Raw genomic sequence first — 6,052 nt, forward strand, 5'->3', positions numbered from 1 at the left:
CATTTTCCAACTTTAAAATCTGAAAGACGGCCAGTTTCTCTAAAACTTCAATCGTTCATCAGGATTCCTTTTTGTCAATCCCAAAGAAGGAGCAATTCTGGAATGCATCTAGGCTGCTGGCTATCAAGCGATTCAAACCACTATCGCTTAAAATTAAATCTTGGCTATGGTACTTCGTTGATGGTACATCTAAATCCAGTGGTCCCAACGAATCAGGCTGCAACATGATAAAATGACATCTCCGAACAAGTCAAATAGCTACTCAAAAAGTTCAAAAATCAAATACAAGTTCATTTTCTGTTTAAATCAGTATAATAGTTAAAATCTTTAAAGCTGCCTCGATTCCATTGATTTGATTAATGATTCACACTGTGATAATAAGAAACTTGTAATGCTTGGCTGTGATGAACCTATTCCTTGAAATTGCCCAGCAGCAGATGAGCCTCACAAGGTGCATACAGGCCACGGGCTTGAAACACAGTGAAAACAGTTGTATGAAAGAGCCACCTACCCCTCACCTAAAAAACAAAAGGAGGAGGAAAGAAGCAACATACCCAGTACACATCCACTAGCCCACTGAAATCTTTTGCTGAATGATCCTGGAAATCTGCCTTAGATTCAAAACCATCTATAGGGACAGTATGAGCAAAATTATCCACAAGCCTCTCTCTTTTAGGTGACTGCTGCAATGAGAAGGGAAGTTAATATCAATTCCCAATAAACTTGTAGCAGTAGACTACCAAAACTATAAAGTATTACCTCAACCAAATGCTCAGAGCAAATGGAGTTTCTTCCTGGAACCTGTTTGTGGGATTCGGGAGAAGTAATGGGAGATACACAGGAACCAACTTCACACGAGAAACAGGATCTTTTTTAAACAAAAATGCATCACACGTTTCTTCAGCATCCCAGATGGAAGATGTATGGGATGCCAAAGTTGGTTGATGCCCCATCTTTTCTCGATGTCGAGATATGTGAGCGGCAATAGCAGCATCAAAAGAATCACTGCTAAAAGGAATTTGGAGAAGACCATTACAATTCTCAGCACCAGTTGGATTAATGAACCTATCTTCCAGATCCTCAGATGCTCCTGAAAGTAGGTCTCCTACGCTTATGTTGGTAAGGCTATCAGCCCATTCACCAGCTGAAAAACCCGTTCCATTGCTTAATCTCAACTCGTCCTGAGCACACAGTAGAAGGTAAAGATCAACAGAAAGACAACATAGATTTGGATGCTAGCAATGATGGATAATCTGCCACTTGACAAACAACAATAGGGCCAGTAAGACAGCTGACAACTGCCGGTCACAAAAAGAGAAAAGCTATGTAATAACACTCAGAAGAGAGTAAAAATTCAGTACTCTGAAGCAGGAACAAATGTTATTCCATCAAAGCAAACGAATTATCTCATGACTCAAAAAAAGACGAAAATCTACAGCATATCTTTGAATTAAGAAAGAGAAGGGGGGTTACCATTTCATCTACTTGTTTTGTCATGATTTCATCCCCAGCATCTGTTCCTTGTGATGAAACAGCGAGTGTAGCATTGCCAGACTCCTTAATGCTTGGATTTAGGGAAACATTGTCATCTCTTGCATTAGGCAAATCAGTTGAAGTAGTGGCAGGAGCAAGATTCTTGGCTGTGGATGTTCCTCGATCATCACAAGAATCCTGGTGATAATTATTTGTTGATGTTGTAGGGAGAGAAGGATCCACAATGTGACCCTTCACATTGACCGTGTTAATGTTGGATTGTCCAGGCATGCAGTTAAATGCAATAGGCCCTTGATTATTTGAAGGTCCAAGTTCGGCATGGGAAAACCATCCATACCTTCATTAAAAAAAAAAAAAGTGGACATAATAACAATCAAATCAGTATCTGGTAAGGAAAAGGTTTGCAACGATTGGTTTACCAATACATAGTAAATAGGCTTCTCTCAGTAAAAACAAGTAGGCTGTACTACATAAAATATGTGACTGTAATCCATCCACCTTCACATTTGATTATCTCAAAACTTCTGCATGAAAATTTTATCTGTGTTTCTAACTCTTCTCCAGAGATTCCAAAATGAGTGAGATAACTTAACATTGAAGGTCCATGTGATATTTCTTAATTTTATCTCGTGTCTTTCTTTCCTGGCCATTCCCTAATGACTTAGAACTGCATCGACAACCACATTTTTACCCATTAGCCAAAAAAACACAACAGTAAACACGATCATAATGAGGCAAATCTATTCGATGAAAACATACGCAACAAATTTTCACAAGTATTTTTTTCATTTAACAGACTATTAAGGTTAAATCATACTCATTAAATTTCTTAAATGCTACTGGTTAGTTGCTTCAAATTTAACAAAGAAGCCAAGAAGAAGGAAAACAGTCAAGGGGTACCTCAAACGGAATATAGGTGGGCTTCCAATCATTCCATATACATCTCCTGCACTAACAGTAGATTCTTGTGTCCATCTCTGATAACTAGCCAAATTCTCTTTCTGAATATTATAAGGAAAAAGCATTAATTGTCCAATTGCCATGCTCGAATTACCCCATTTACGGTTCAGATGATCTATTATTGATGATATCTTTTTTCGAGTACTAAGAGTAAGCTCCAGGTATGGATTGTGACTATCCTGTAAAGAAATTAGGGGGCAAGATAAATATACAACATTCAAGAAGCCATCTGAAATTCTATAGTTGGATGCTTGCAGTTTGTTCTCACCCTTTCCAAGGCTCTTCGAGTACAATCATCAATCGGGAACAACTGGAGCTTAAGTTTCACGATAGTCTGTATGTTGTTATCAACAACGTCATTTTGAGGAGGTTTGGGCAATAGGGGCAGAACACTGTCAACAGGTTCAAAACACTTTTCTACTGCAATAAAATGGAAGAATCAGTGTGAAGTCATAAATCTCTGAAGTTTTAAGTCCTTTAGGGTGCAACTAACAGGTAAAAGTACCAACAAGATGACTACCTGAAGTCCCCTGGTCATGTTCAACGTCCTTGACAGTGGCAACCCGCTCCAAATGTTCTGCAGCATCTGCAACTAAAGAAACACCAGCCATTGCAGCCTTTTCCCATTTTTTATATGCAGCTGCTGTGATCATGCCTGCTAACAATCCGTCACTCAAGTCTCAAGGGTCATAAAAAATCCCTTACTATGAAAAATATAAGAAGCATTTATGTAGGATGTTTTCTATTGGATATCAACAATACTAATATGAATGACGAAACTAGTATAAAGTAGATAAATCGTGAAGGTTAGAAGATACAAGGGGAACAGAAAAAAGAATCACCTGGTTTCTTTCGTTGCCTTGAAGGTTTCATGGTAGTTGACTCTCCCTTAGTGTTGTTTCGGTTAATACCCATGTTTACATTGCGCTTCAATGATGCTTTTGAAGTTCCAAGGCTTTGAATGTTTTGACTATCAACAAGAACCAGTTTAACAGTTCGAGCATCATTTCCCAAGGTTCTATTTTGATTAGAGACAGTATTGGTGGCAGCAGGAGGGTAATTTTCCCCCTGCAAAGGTCTCCTGCGCACATTCTTCTTCCGGTCTTTCATGAGTTGGTGCTCCTTCATGGCAATATATGTAGGTCAGCTCAACCACATACTGAAACACAAAATATAATACCTTCAGATGGTCAAAGATATTTTACTAACCAAGGCCTCTACAAATATTTTGAATTTCCGAGGCTTCAGGTGAAGCTTTGAGGCTTTGCAGCTATATTTTTCTAATAATGACCACCTGCAACAAAATGAGAGAAAGCAGAAAGCATCTATCATTCTGCTGAAAACTTCAATTTTTGAGTGATAGGATAGGATGCTCTTTATCTTGCAGACAAACAAGTATCCATATGGAAAACAGTCGGTCATAGTGTAATTAAGTTTACCAGCGAAGCATTGCAGCGTTTGTATCTTTAGAGTTTTTTAGCATCCAAACACAATTCTGGTCCAAGAAGCTTGTTCATCCGTCTTACAAGCCTATAGTAATAATGCCTGACCTGAAATCGAGCAACCAACACAAAGGATTGGAAAAAGAAATCAGTTTAAGAAATTATTGAAAATTTCAAACAAAATTTGCTTGGGAAAAATCAAATGGGAAAAGGAAGAACTATGCCTAGCAATAGATACCTGGTCCTTGTTTTTGCTTTGCACACGGCAAGTGATCTTCTCAAAATTCTGCATTTAAAGATAATGTAATTAGCAAAACTTTTATAATCACATAAAGGACATATCAATTTACATACACACACACACTTACCTTGCCCACTTGTCGTAACGCAGTGAAGAAGCTTTCTTCCTCTTGACGAGTCCAAGCAGCCCACTGCCTTGTCGGCTTTTTAGGGGCTGTAAATGTTTGTTAAGAATGGAACCATTCACTCCTCAAGTCTCAACAATCACAAGCATCAAAATGTCTATATTAAGAAAATAATAATAATAAGGTGCAAATATGAAAGCTGACCAGGCAGCTGCGGCAAGACAATATTCATGATGGATGACGAAACTCCAGGACCACCATTTTGAATTGAGACAGTCTCTGGATGAAGGTGAGAATTAGAATCGAGAGAGATCTGCGCTGTAGACTGCATATTTTAGCATATGCTCATATTTTATAATGCTCCAGCCAATGCTAAAAAGCGCAAGCCCAGATTCAGCTGCCTGGGAACATGGAGAAGGTAAGATGTCAGGATATCAGAACACAGGAAGAAAAATGGGCACAGCGGCAGAAAAAATCCCAACTTTTTTTCTTGGGAGGGTGGCTGTTGTTAAGCCGAGTCGTCTCCCAAACTGGAAGGGTCACAAATTAATTCGCAGCCATAAAAAAAAATAAAAAATGAAACCTGAGCACAAGAATCACTGACAATCAATTCATGCTCCTATCCATCACAGATAATACTTGCAAACATATAGAAACATTCAATTAAAGGATTCTATATTTTAGAATTTCACAGAAACCCTAAAAAATCGTGGTCATCGCAGGCAACATACATTGAGAGTAACAAATAAGAGACTAGGGTTTCGATCTCGAGGTATAAACAGAACTACTGGAACAATCACGCGTACAATTACATGACGAACAATTGAAAAAGAGGAAAAAGAATTCCGAAACTGCAATACCTGAGATCGAGCAAATTCTTTGAGACAAGGTCGCAAACTTCAGGTGTTAGGCGATCGGTCAAGATCGGAGGGAATCTTCCGACAGACGTCTACAGTTGAAGAGCAAGGAAATGGATTTACTTTTTTTCCCCCAGAAAAATAAAGGAAAATAACATGTAATTGATTATTATCCAATTTCTTCAATTCAAAAGTGAAAAAATAAAGGATTTTTTGGCACCTGGAATTGGAAAAAGGTAATAAATGAATAAATATAGCACCACGTCCTTTATTTTTCACTCAAGCTACAACTTCAGCGGGTAATAATAATAACTTGAAGAATAGGGCAAGATATTTGATTTTCTTTAAGCTTCGGCACATGAACGATGAATGAATATAATGAATATGAATAGTGAATACAAAAATAATAAATAAAGGGTGAAAACCATTAGGCTTACTTTTCCAGTTTTCCTACGTGCCTGTAACAAGATGCAAAATTGCAAATGTGCCAATAAAGAAATCAACACACTTTTTCTTTTTATTAATTTAATAATAGTAAATAATGTCATTGCATTCTCCCTTGGACATAAATAAGAAAAGATTGTATCTACTGTTATCTTGTGGATTGCTTGGACTCGGAGGGCAAGCAAGGAATGAACCAAGGGCGAGAGGAAGGAGGACCCGTTTGATTCAGTTATAATTTTTTTTATTAACCCACTTATAACTCAATTCCTTAATTATAACTCACTGCAACTTAATCTTTTAATTATGACTCATTGCAATTAAATCTCTCAATTTTTAATTTACCTATAATTCGATCCTTATTTTTAAATTTTTTTAAATTTCTTATCAAATAATAGGGATAAAAAAACACTCATATATTATTCTAAAATATCATCTTCTTACTCATTGATATAAGATATAAGCTAACATAAAAAAAAATTAATAAAAATTC

General features: G+C 37.2%; 1 pseudogene; it reads right to left on the reverse strand.

The window, feature by feature from the left end:
* Positions 1–38: 38 nt before the first annotated feature.
* LOC129299539 (TSL-kinase interacting protein 1-like) lies at positions 39–5,314 on the reverse strand (annotated as a pseudogene).
* Positions 5,315–6,052: the final 738 nt, after the last annotated feature.

Source organism: Prosopis cineraria, unplaced genomic scaffold, assembly GCF_029017545.1.
Source record: "Prosopis cineraria cultivar Desert tree isolate PC_DT_omini unplaced genomic scaffold, ASM2901754v1 PC1196, whole genome shotgun sequence".
NCBI classification, from domain to species: domain Eukaryota; kingdom Viridiplantae; phylum Streptophyta; class Magnoliopsida; order Fabales; family Fabaceae; genus Prosopis; species Prosopis cineraria.